Raw genomic sequence first — 12466 nt, 5'->3', positions numbered from 1 at the left:
GGGTGTAATATAAGATGTAATAACGCGGGTGTAATATAAGATGTAATAATGTGCGTGTAATATGAGATGTAATAACGTGCGTGTAATATAAGATGTAATAACGTGGGTGTAATATAAGATGTAATAACGTGGGTGTAATATAAGATGTAATAACGTAGGTGTAATATAAGATGTAATAACATGGGTGTAATATAAGATGTAATAACGTGGGTGTAATATAAGATGTAATAACGTGGGTGTAATATAAGATGTAATAACGCAGGTGTAATATAAGATGTAATAACGTGGGTGTAATATAAGATGTAATAACGTGGGTGTAATATAAGATGTAATAACGTGGGTGTAATATAAGATGTAATAACGTGGGTGTAATATAAGATGTAATAACGTGGGTGTAATATAAGATGTAATAAGGTGGGTGTAATATAAGATGTAATAACGTGGGTGTAATATAAGATGTAATAACGTGGGTGTAATGTAAGATGTAATAACGTGGGTGTAATATAAGATGTAATAACGTGGGTGTAATATAAGATGTATTAAAGTGGGTGTAATATAAGATGTAATAACGTGGGTGTAATATAAGATGTAATAACGCGGGTGTAATATAAGATGTAATAACGTGGGTGTAATATAAGATGTAATAACGCGGGTGTAATATAAGATGTAATAACGTGCGTGTAATATAAGATGTAATAACGTGGGTGTAATGTAAAATGTAATTACATGTCAGTGATGTAAGTACAAGTGTTGTAAGAGGTGAGCCAGCCTGCCCAGGACTGTCGGGGCTTGCATGTTGTCAAGTAACGTCATTGAACACTTCTGACTGATATAAATACAGAGATATACTAACTAGAGGACAGTGACTGATAGAAATACAGAGAGATACTAACTAGAGGACAGTGACTGATATAAATACAGAGAGATACTAACTAGAGGACAGTGACTGATATAAATACAGAGAGATACTAACTAGAGGACAGTGACTGATAGAAATAGAGAGAGATACTAACTAGAGGACAGTGACTGATAGAAATAGAGAGAGATACTAACTAGAGGACAGTGACTGATAGAAATAGAGATACTAACTAGAGGACAGTGACTGATATAAATACAGAGAGATACTAACTAGAGGACAGTGACTGATATAAATACAGAGAGATACTAACTAGAGGACAGTGACTGATAGAAATAGAGAGAGATACTAACTAGAGGACAGTGACTGATAGAAATAGAGAGAGATACTAACTAGAGGACAGTGACTGATAGAAATAGAGATACTAACTAGAGGACAGTGACTGATATAAATACAGAGATATACTAACTAGAGGACAGTGACTGATAGAAATAGAGATACTAACTAGAGGACAGTGACTGATATAAATACAGAGATATACTAACTAGAGGACAGTGACTGATAGAAATACAGAGAGATACTAACTAGAGGACAGTGACTGATAGAAATACAGAGACATACTAACTAGAAGACAGTGACTGATAGAAATAGAGAGAGATACTAACTAGAAGACAGTCACTGATAGAAATAGAGAGATATACTAACTAGAAGACAGTGACTGATAGAAATAGAGAGAGATACTAACTAGAAGACAGTGACTGATAGAAATAGAGAGATATACTAACTAGAGGACAGTGACTGATAGAAATAGAGAGATATACTAACTAGAGGACAGTGACTGATAGAAATAGAGAGAGATACTACCTAGAGGACAGTGACTGATAGAAATAGAGATATACTAACTAGAGGACAGTGACTGATAGAAATAGAGAGAGATACTAACTAGAAGACAGTCACTGATAGAAATAGAGAGATATGCTAACTAGAAGACAGTGACTGATAGAAATAGAGAGAGATACTAACTAGAGGACAGTGACTGATAGAAATAGAGAGAGATACTAACTAGAAGACAGTGACTGATAGAAATAGAGATACTAACTAGAAGACAGTGACTGATAGAAATAGAGAGAGATACTAACTAGAAGACAGTGACTGATAGAAATAGAGAGAGATACTAACTAGAGGACAGTGACTGATAGAAATAGAGAGAGATATTAACTAGAAGACAGTGACTGATAGAAATAGAGAGAGATACTAACTAGAAGACAGTGACTGATAGAAATAGAGAGAGATACTAACTAGAAGACAGTGACTGATAGAAATAGAGAGAGATACTAACTAGAGGACAGTGACTGATAGAAATAGAGAGAGATACTAACTAGAGGACAGTGACTGATAGAAATAGAGAGAGATACTACCTAGAGGACAGTGACTGATAGAAATAGAGAGAGATACTAACTAGAGGACAGTGACTGATAGAAATAGAGAGAGATACTAACTAGAAGACAGTGACTGATAGAAATAGAGAGATACTAACTAGAGGACAGTGACTGATAGAAATAGAGAGAGATACTAACTAGAAGACAGTGACTGATAGAAATAGAGAGATATAGTAACTAGAGGACAGTGACTGATAGAAATAGAGAGAGATACTAACTAGAAGACAGTGACTGATAGAAATAGAGAGAGATACTAACTAGAAGACAGTGACTGATAGAAATAGAGAGAGATACTACCTAGAAGACAGTGACTGATAGAAATACAGAGAGATACTAACTAGATGATGACCCTGTTTTCAAACTGCCAACCTCTGAATATAAGTGTTTTCATGAATGTCTACAAAAACAACAACTTTTTTCCCATTATAACAATACTGTTAAAGCAGAGCTATTCTCTCTCTCTCTCTGTGTCTGTCTCTCTCTTCACAGACATGCTGTGAAGTGGTCAAGCCTCCACCCTTATTCATTGGTTCTGTAATAAACAGATGTACTACTTTGTTCCCACGACAGTTAAATATACATCAGACTTGCTCTGTGATGCTGAGCGAACCAACCCTGCTGGAGCACTGAACAGCATCTATGACTGACGTCATATTGACAGATGTTTGCTTGACCTGCAGCGATCACAGTCAGTCTGGACGAATCACAGCTGCTGGAGTGGATAACGTTACAATAATAGAAATATAATTACTAGAATGGATAAAGCCCCTCAGGCCACGGACATTTGACAGGTCTGTTCTTGTGGTTATATTTCTATGGTTCTAATCATTTAGAGTATCCAGGCGTCCAGTACTGTGATAATTTTGTGCTCCTAGAAACTGAAGGTCTCATATAGGGTCAGAGACTAGTTTGGTCAAAGAGGAACTCATACCTTTTAACCCAATTCCTCTTTCAGCCTCCATACTCACTATTTCCAGCTGAATATGATTGAAGGAACGACCCCATCTAGTGGAAGAACACAGACATGGTTCATGAGGGCTTTAAGAGGAGGGTAAGTACTACACAGAGAAACACAGTAGAACTAGATAGACATGGTTCATGAGGGCTTTTAGAGGGGTAGGGAGAAACACAGTAAACTAGATACATGGTTCATGACAGAGAAACACAGTAGAACTAGATAGACATGGTTCATGAGGGCTTTTAGAGGAGGGTAAGTACTACACAGAGAAACACAGTAGAACTAGATAGACATGGTTCATGAGGGCTTTTAGAGGAGGGTAAGTAGTACACAGAGAAACACAGTAGAACTAGATAGACATGGTTCATGAGGGCTTTTAGAGGAGGGTAAGTACTATACAGAGAAACACAGTAGACCTAGATAGACATGGTTCATGAGGGCTTTTAGAGGAGGGTAAGTACTATACAGAGAAACACAGTAGACCTAGATAGACATGGTTCATGTGGGCTTTAGAGGAGGGTAAGTACTACACAGAGAAACACAGTAGACCTAGATAGACATGGTTCATGAGGGCTTTTATGAGGGCTTTTAGAGGAGGGTAAGTACTATACAGAGAAACACAGTAGACCTAGATAGACATGGTTCATGAGGGCTTTTAGAGGAGGGTAAGTACTATACAGAGAAACACAGTAGACCTAGATAGACATGGTTCATGAGGGCTTTTAGAGGAGGGTAAGTACTATACAGAGAAACACAGTAGACCTAGATAGACATGGTTCATGAGGGCTTTTAGAGGAGGGTAAGTACTATACAGAGAAACACAGTAGACCTAGATAGACATGGTTCATGAGGGCTTTAAGAGGAGGGTAAGTACTACACAGAGAAACACAGTAGACCTAGATAGACATGGTTCATGAGGGCTTTTAGAGGAGGGTAAGTACTATACAGAGAAACACAGTAGACCTAGATAGACATGGTTCATGAGGGCTTTTAGAGGAGGGTAAGTACTATACAGAGAAACACAGTAGACCTAGATAGACATGGTTCATGAGGGCTTTAAGAGGAGGGTAAGTACTACACAGAGAAACACAGTAGACCTAGATAGACATGGTTCATGAGGGCTTTAAGAGGAGGGTAAGTACTATACAGAGAAACACAGTAGACCTAGATAGACATGGTTCATGAGGGCTTTTAGAGGAGGGTAAGTACTACACAGAGAAACACAGTAGACCTAGATAGACATGGTTCATGAGGGCTTTTAGAGGAGGGTAAGTACTACACAGAGAAACACAGTAGACCTAGATAGACATGGTTCATGAGGGCTTTTAGAGGAGGGTAAGTACTACACAGAGAAACACAGTAGAACTAGATAGACATGGTTCATGAGGGCTTTTAGAGGAGGGTAAGTACTATACAGAGAAACACAGTAGACCTAGATAGACATGGTTCATGAGGGCTTTTAGAGGGTAAGTACTATACAGAGAAACACAGTAGACCTAGATAGACATGGTTCATGAGGGCTTTTAGAGGAGGGTAAGTACTACACAGAGAAACACAGTAGACCTAGATAGACATGGTTCATGAGGGCTTTTAGAGGAGGGTAAGTACTACACAGAGAAACACAGAACTAGATAGACATGGTTCATGAGGGCTTTTAGAGGAGGGTAAGTACTATACAGAGAAACACAGTAGACCTAGATAGACATGGTTCATGAGGGCTTTTAGAGGAGGGTAAGTACTACACAGAGAAACACAGTAGACCTAGATAGACATGGTTCATGAGGGCTTTTAGAGGAGGGTAAGTACTACACAGAGAAACACAGTAGACCTAGATAGACATGGTTCATGAGGGCTTTAAGAGGAGGGTAAGTACTACACAGAGAAACACAGTAGAACTAGATAGACATGGTTCATGAGGGCTTTTAGAGGAGGGTAAGTACTACACAGAGAAACACAGAACTAGATAGACATGGTTCATGAGGGCTTTTAGAGGGTAAGTACTACACAGAGAAACACAGTAGACCTAGATAGACATGGTTCATGAGGGCTTTTAGAGGAGGGTAAGTACTACACAGAGAAACACAGTAGAACTAGATAGACATGGTTCATGAGGGCTTTTAGAGGAGGGTAAGTACTACACAGAGAAACACAGACCTAGATAGACATGGTTCATGAGGGCTTTTAGAGGAGGGTAAGTACTACACAGAGAAACACAGTAGACCTAGATAGACATGGTTCATGAGGGCTTTAAGAGGAGGGTAAGTACTACACAGAGAAACACAGTAGAACTAGATAGACATGGTTCATGAGGGCTTTTAGAGGAGGGTAAGTACTATACAGAGAAACACAGTAGACCTAGATAGACATGGTTCATGAGGGCTTTTAGAGGAGGGTAAGTACTACACAGAGAAACACAGTAGACCTAGATAGACATGGTTCATGAGGGCTTTTAGAGGAGGGTAAGTACTATACAGAGAAACACAGTAGAACTAGATAGACATGGTTCATGAGGGCTTTTAGAGGAGGGTAAGTACTATACAGAGAAACACAGTAGACCTAGATAGACATGGTTCATGAGGGCTTTTAGAGGAGGGTAAGTACTACACAGAGAAACACAGTAGAACTAGATAGACATGGTTCATGAGGGCTTTTAGAGGGTAAGTACTATACAGAGAAACACAGTAGACCTAGATAGACATGGTTCATGAGGGCTTTTAGAGGAGGGTAAGTACTACACAGAGAAACACAGTAGACCTAGATAGACATGGTTCATGAGGGCTTTTAGAGGAGGGTAAGTACTACACAGAGAAACACAGTAGACCTAGATAGACATGGTTCATGAGGGCTTTTAGAGGAGGGTAAGTACTATACAGAGAAACACAGTAGAACTAGATAGACATGGTTCATGTGGGCTTTTAGAGGAGGGTAAGTACTGTACAGAGAAGCACAGTAGACCTAGATAGACATGGTTCATGAGGGCTTTTAGAGGAGGGTAAGTACTACACAGAGAAACACAGTAGACCTAGATAGACATGGTTCATGAGGGCCTTTAGAGGAGGGTAAGTACACAGAGAAACACAGTAGACCTAGATAGACATGGTTCATGAGGGCCTTTAGAGGAGGGTAAGTACTACACAGAGAAACACAGTAGACCTAGATAGACATGGTTCATGAGGGCTTTTAGAGGAGGGTAAGTACTACACAGAGAAACACAGTAGAACTAGATAGACATGGTTCATGAGGGCTTTTAGAGGAGGGTAAGAGAAACACTAGAACTACAGAGAAACACAGTAGAACTAGATAGACATGGTTCATGAGGGCTTTTAGGAGGGTAAGTACTACACAGAGAAACACAGTAGAACTAGATAGACATGGTTCATGAGGGCTTTTAGAGGAGGGTAAGTACTACACAGAGAAACACAGTAGACCTAGATAGACATGGTTCATGAGGGCTTTTAGAGGAGGGTAAGTACTACACAGAGAAACACAGTAGACCTAGATAGACATGGTTCATGAGGGCTTTTAGAGGAGGGTAAGTACTATACAGAGAAACACAGTAGACCTAGATAGACATGGTTCATGAGGGCTTTTAGAGGAGGGTAAGTACTACACAGAGAAACACAGTAGAACTAGATAGACATGGTTCATGAGGGCTTTTAGAGGAGGGTAAGTACTACACAGAGAAACACAGTAGACCTAGATAGACATGGTTCATGAGGGCTTTTAGAGGAGGGTAAGTACTACACAGAGAAACACAGTAGAACTAGATAGACATGGTTCATGAGGGCTTTTAGAGGAGGGTAAGTACTACACAGAGAAACACAGTAGACCTAGATAGACATGGTTCATGAGGGCTTTTAGAGGAGGGTAAGTACTACACAGAGAAACACAGTAGACCTAGATAGACATGGTTCATGAGGGCTTTTAGAGGAGGGTAAGTACTATACAGAGAAACACAGTAGACCTAGATAGACATGGTTCATGAGGGCTTTTAGAGGAGGGTAAGTACTACACAGAGAAACACAGTAGAACTAGATAGACATGGTTCATGAGGGCTTTTAGAGGAGGGTAAGTACTACACAGAGAAACACAGTAGAACTAGATAGACATGGTTCATGAGGGCTTTTAGAGGAGGGTAAGTACTACACAGAGAAACACAGTAGAACTAGATAGACATGGTTCATGAGGGCTTTTAGAGGAGGGTAAGTACTACACAGAGAAACACAGTAGAACTAGATAGACATGGTTCATGAGGGCTTTTAGAGGAGGGTAAGTACTATACAGAGAAACACAGTAGAACTAGATAGACATGGTTCATGAGGGCTTTTAGAGGAGGGTAAGTACTACACAGAGAAACACAGTAGACCTAGATAGACATGGTTCATGAGGGCTTTTAGAGGAGGGTAAGTACTACACAGAGAAACACAGTAGACCTAGATAGACATGGTTCATGAGGGCTTTTAGAGGAGGGTAAGTACTACACAGAGAAACACAGTAGACCTAGATAGACATGGTTCATGAGGGCTTTTAGAGGAGGGTAAGTACTATACAGAGAAACACAGTAGACCTAGATAGACATGGTTCATGAGGGCTTTTAGAGGAGGGTAAGTACTACACAGAGAAACACAGTAGAACTAGATAGACATGGTTCATGAGGGCTTTTAGAGGGTAAGTACTACACAGAGAAACACAGTAGAACTAGATAGACATGGTTCATGAGGGCTTTTAGAGGAGGGTAAGTACTACACAGAGAAACACAGTAGAACTAGATAGACATGGTTCATGAGGGCTTTAAGAGGGTAAGTACTACACAGAGAAACACAGTAGAACTAGATAGACATGGTTCATGAGGGCTTTAAGAGGGTAAGTACTACACAGAGAAACACCAGCCGTCATCAATGAAAAATAATAATCAATGTATTTTGAAACGCATTTCTTCAAGTGCAAGCATACCTTTTATAGTTGATATTTTTATGTTCATAATTCTAAAGTAAGAACAGTTATACATTTTGATATTATTTGATGAAATTAAGATTCATATGCAAATGTTTCAACATTTTCCAAAACTACTGTACCATAATTTAAAACTCTTATTAAAAAAAAAGATTAGATACCATAGCTAAAAAGGAACTTCAGCCAGTGGTGTTGGACTTAGAGAAAACTGGAATAGGGGCGGCAGGTAGACAAGTGAGCGTTGGGCCAGTAACCAAATGGTTGCCCGAGCTGACAAGGTAAAAATCTGTCGTTCTGCCGCTGAACAAGGCAGTTAACCCACTGTTCCTAGGTCGTCATTGAAAATAAGAATTTGTTCTTAACTGACTTGGCTAGTTAAAAAAAGATTACATAAAATAATAAGGCCAGCAAGAGGCCTTGATCAGACAGGGAATTCAGACTGGTAGAAAGATGCCTTGATCAGACAGGGAATCCAGACTGGTAGAAAGATGCCTTGATCAGACAGGGAATCCAGACTGGTAGAAAGATGCCTTGATCAGACAGGGAATCCAGACTGGTAGAAAGAGTCCTTGGTCACACAGGGAATCCAGACTGGTAGAAAGATGCCTTGGTCAGACAGGGAATCCAGACTGGTAGAAAGATGCCTTGGTCAGACAAGGAACCCAGACTGGTAGAAAGATGCCTTGGTCAGACAGGGAACCCAGACTGGTAGAAAGATGCCTTGGTCAGACAGGGAATCCAGAAAATACTTTAGAGAACCACCCACAGTGAAGAGTAGTATCGTACCTCTCTCACAAACGACCCCTGCAACCTCCTTGTGGCAACAGTCGGTCAACTCGCAGCCTTTGAAAGGACAGCTGGACAGGATCTTCTCAGTTCCTTTGCAGTCCATATCATCCAACCAGATTGAACCCGAGCCTTGGATACACAAAACAGAGGATAAACAAGGAGCAAGCGGAATCATGTGCAGAAATCACCAAGGACTTAACATTCCCGCACAGTCGGGAAGAGGGCATGACAGCGCCTTTTCCCCCACAGGAGGCTGAAAAGATTTGACATGGGCCCAAAGATCCTCAAAAGGTTTTACAGCTGCACCATCGAGAGCATCTTGACTGGCTGCATCACTGCTTGGTATGGAAAATGCACCGCCCCTCAACAGCAAAGCGCAACAGAGGGTGTTGAGGACAGCCCAGTACATCACTGGGGCCGAGCTCCCTGCCATCCAGGACCTCTCTATCAGGCGTGTCAGAGGAAAGCTCCGAAAATGCCAAAGACTCCAGCCACCCAAGTCATAGACTGTTCACTCTTCTACCATCCAGCAAACGGTACTGGAGCACCGCCTCTCGGATCAACAGGCTCTGAGACAGCTTCTACCCCCAACCCATAAGACTGCTAAATAACCACAAGATTGCTAAATAATATAGTTAATTAAATGGTTCCCTGGATTATCTGCACGGACCCTATCTTGCACTGACTCTACTCACAAGACTATACATTATATACACACTATATACACATTCATTCACACACAATGACACACGTGCATACACTTTTACACTCATCATATGCTGCTGCTACTCTGTTCTTTATTTCACAATTATTATTATCTATCCTGATGCCTAGTCACTTTACCCTGCCTTCATGTACACATCTACCTCAAATACCTTATTATTATCTATCCTGATGCCTAGTCACTTTACCCTGCCTTCATGTACATATCTACCTCAAATACCTTATTATTATCTATCCTGATGCCTAGTCACTTTACCCTGCCTTCATGTACACATCTACCTCAAATACCTTATTATTATCTATCCTGATGCCTAGTCACATTACCCTGCCTTCATGTACACATCTACCTCAAATACCTTATTATTATCTATCCTGATGCCTAGTCACTTTACCCTGCCTTCATGTACATATCTACCTCAAATACCTTATTATTATCTATCCTGATGCCTAGTCACTTTAACCTGCCTTCATGTACATATCTACCTCAAATACCTTATTATTATCTATCCTGATGCCTAGTCACTTTAACCTGCCTTCATGTACACATCTACCTCAAATACCTCGTACCCCTGCACATTGATCTGGAACTGGTACTCCCTGTATATAGCTCCACCCTACATGGTTGGGGTGGGCTCGTTAGCAAGCATGTCACGGTAAAGTCTACACCTGTTGTATTCGCATCATGTGACAAATCACATTTGATTTGAAATATGCAAAAAAATACTAATTGACTCTTTCTGCTGGTGCTGCCTGCCATTCCCACAAATCACTACCTATTGGAACTCGCTCCCTTCAAGAATCCCACATTTCTTGTGATCATATTGCTAACATCTATCCAATCCTCTCATATCTCGTCCCTAGGGCAGGGGTATTCAACTCTTACCCTATGAGGTCCAGAGCCTGCTGGTTTCTGTTCCACCTGATAATTAATTGCACCCACCTGGTGTTCCAGGTCTAAATCAGTCCCTGAACAGTGAATTAAAACAGTAGAACTGGATTTGTGGTCCAGAATTTAGTTTGAGGGCCCTAGGGGGTAGAGGGTTGATTTGGGATCCAGAGTTGAGTTTGAGGGCTCTAGGGGGTAGAGGGTTGATTTGGGATCCAGAGTTGAGTTTGAGGGCTCTAGGGGGTAGAGGGTTGATTTGGGATCCAGAGTTGAGTTTGAGGGCTCTAGGGGGTAGAGGGTTGATTTGGGATCCAGAGTTGAGTTTGAGGGCTTTAGGGGGTAGAAGGTTGATTTGGGATCTTGAGTTGGTGGCTTACATATTGTTTCCACTGCCTCCTGGTGGCAAACACATGTAAGGACACACCAGGGTCATATTCATTAGATGCACACCATAGTAAAATGTTTCAAAATGTTGTGCAACAGAAAATGAAAAGGAAGATTTTTTATTGTGCAAGTTCAGATGATACCTCAACATTTCACTGAATTTTTGTCAGTTTTCTTCCAGTTTGTGACTAGTGAATATGACGCAGGTGGTCCCTCCCTGTTTCAGTACATTTTCTTCCATTTGGTGCCTAATGAACATGACCATTGTACGATCCGTACCCTCTCCATATGTCCATCAAGTAACAGCAGATGAGTGGAGGCTGCTGAGGGGAGGACAGCTCATAACAATCACCCGTCTTCAACCCAATTGAGATAGTTTGGGATGTGTTCGACCGCAGATTGAAGGAAACACAGCCAACAAGTGCTCAGCATATGTGGGAACTCCTTCAAGACTATTGGAAAAGCATTCCTGATAAAGCTGGTTGAGAGAATGCCAAGAGTGTGCAAAGCTGCTATCAAGGCAAAGGTTGTCTGTCTTGAAGAATCTCAAATTTAAAATAGATTTTGATTTGTTTAACACTTTTTTGGTTACTGCATGATTCCATATGTGTTCTGTCATAGTTGTGATGTCTTCACTATTATTCTACAATGTAGAAAATAGTAAAAAATAAAGAAAAACCCTTGAGTAGATGTGTCCAAACTGTTGACTGGGAGTGTAGATAGAGGACTTTCTGCCTGTGCCAGTACAGCTCCTTTGACAGCATGGGCAGCGCCATTGAAGCTATCTCCATTTTAAAGTTGACACAACAATCACCATGCCTTAGCAATGTATCGAAAAAGTATCTAATGATTTTTGTGAAATACCTGCATTAGGTAAGTCAACTGTGTCATACAGTCTGCAATGCTATTTCCACTCCATACATTGTATTGATAAGGAATCCTAGCACATATAGTTGATATCCTGTACTTAAAGTAAATGGGGCTCCTACCCTGTCTGGACACCAAGTTCGTCATTCTTCACCAGCTGTATTGAAGATCCCTACTCCCTCCGGCGAGCAGAAGACCTTCTTAGACCCAACCAAGGCCAAACAATACATTGTTGTGCACCTACATCCAACGGTGGACAGGCGACATAATACTAACTAGCCATTGTGGGCTCATACTGTGACCCTGCACAAGCCGTGCTGACGCGGCCAAGGACCCACTAAGGAATTCATATCTTGATTAGAAACGTGCCTCCACCCTGATGACAAAAAAAGTACAATTATTCATCCAGTAACTTAATGTTATGAACAACGATGGTATGTATAGGGTGACATGTTCTCACAAGGACAATATAGTTTGAATAGTATTTTATTTACAGTACATGCCACAATGAGCTTTTACCAACTAACTGCGGCTGTACAGCCACGTAATAATTAGCCTAGTCGCTACCTAAGGCTAGCCACTGAGCTCTCTTTCCTTAATAGGACACCCTA

General features: G+C 40.8%; 1 long non-coding RNA gene across 15 annotated transcripts; it reads right to left on the bottom strand.

The window, feature by feature from the left end:
• Positions 1–3316: 3316 nt before the first annotated feature.
• LOC127930162 (uncharacterized) lies at positions 3317–8046 on the bottom strand. 15 transcript variants are annotated; one of them, XR_008137084.1, is made up of 9 exons: positions 7620–8046; positions 5941–6141; positions 5609–5742; positions 5408–5474; positions 4948–5081; positions 4750–4816; positions 4284–4350; positions 4083–4149; positions 3317–3376 (listed from the first exon to the last, which is right to left on the bottom strand). It is a non-coding gene; the product is annotated as an uncharacterized LOC127930162 (long non-coding RNA). The 15 variants fall into 15 exon arrangements; XR_008137079.1 differs by lacking the exons at positions 3317–3376; positions 4083–4149; positions 4284–4350 and adding an exon at positions 7084–7619 and having other exon boundaries at positions 4579–4816; positions 7754–8046; XR_008137076.1 differs by lacking the exons at positions 3317–3376; positions 4083–4149; positions 4284–4350 and having other exon boundaries at positions 4579–4816; positions 5609–5675.
• Positions 8047–12466: the final 4420 nt, after the last annotated feature.

Source organism: Oncorhynchus keta, chromosome 5, assembly GCF_023373465.1.
Source record: "Oncorhynchus keta strain PuntledgeMale-10-30-2019 chromosome 5, Oket_V2, whole genome shotgun sequence".
Classification (NCBI taxonomy): domain Eukaryota; kingdom Metazoa; phylum Chordata; class Actinopteri; order Salmoniformes; family Salmonidae; genus Oncorhynchus; species Oncorhynchus keta.
Note: the sequence above shows the minus strand (reverse complement) of the source record. Positions and strands in the feature narration are given on the sequence as shown.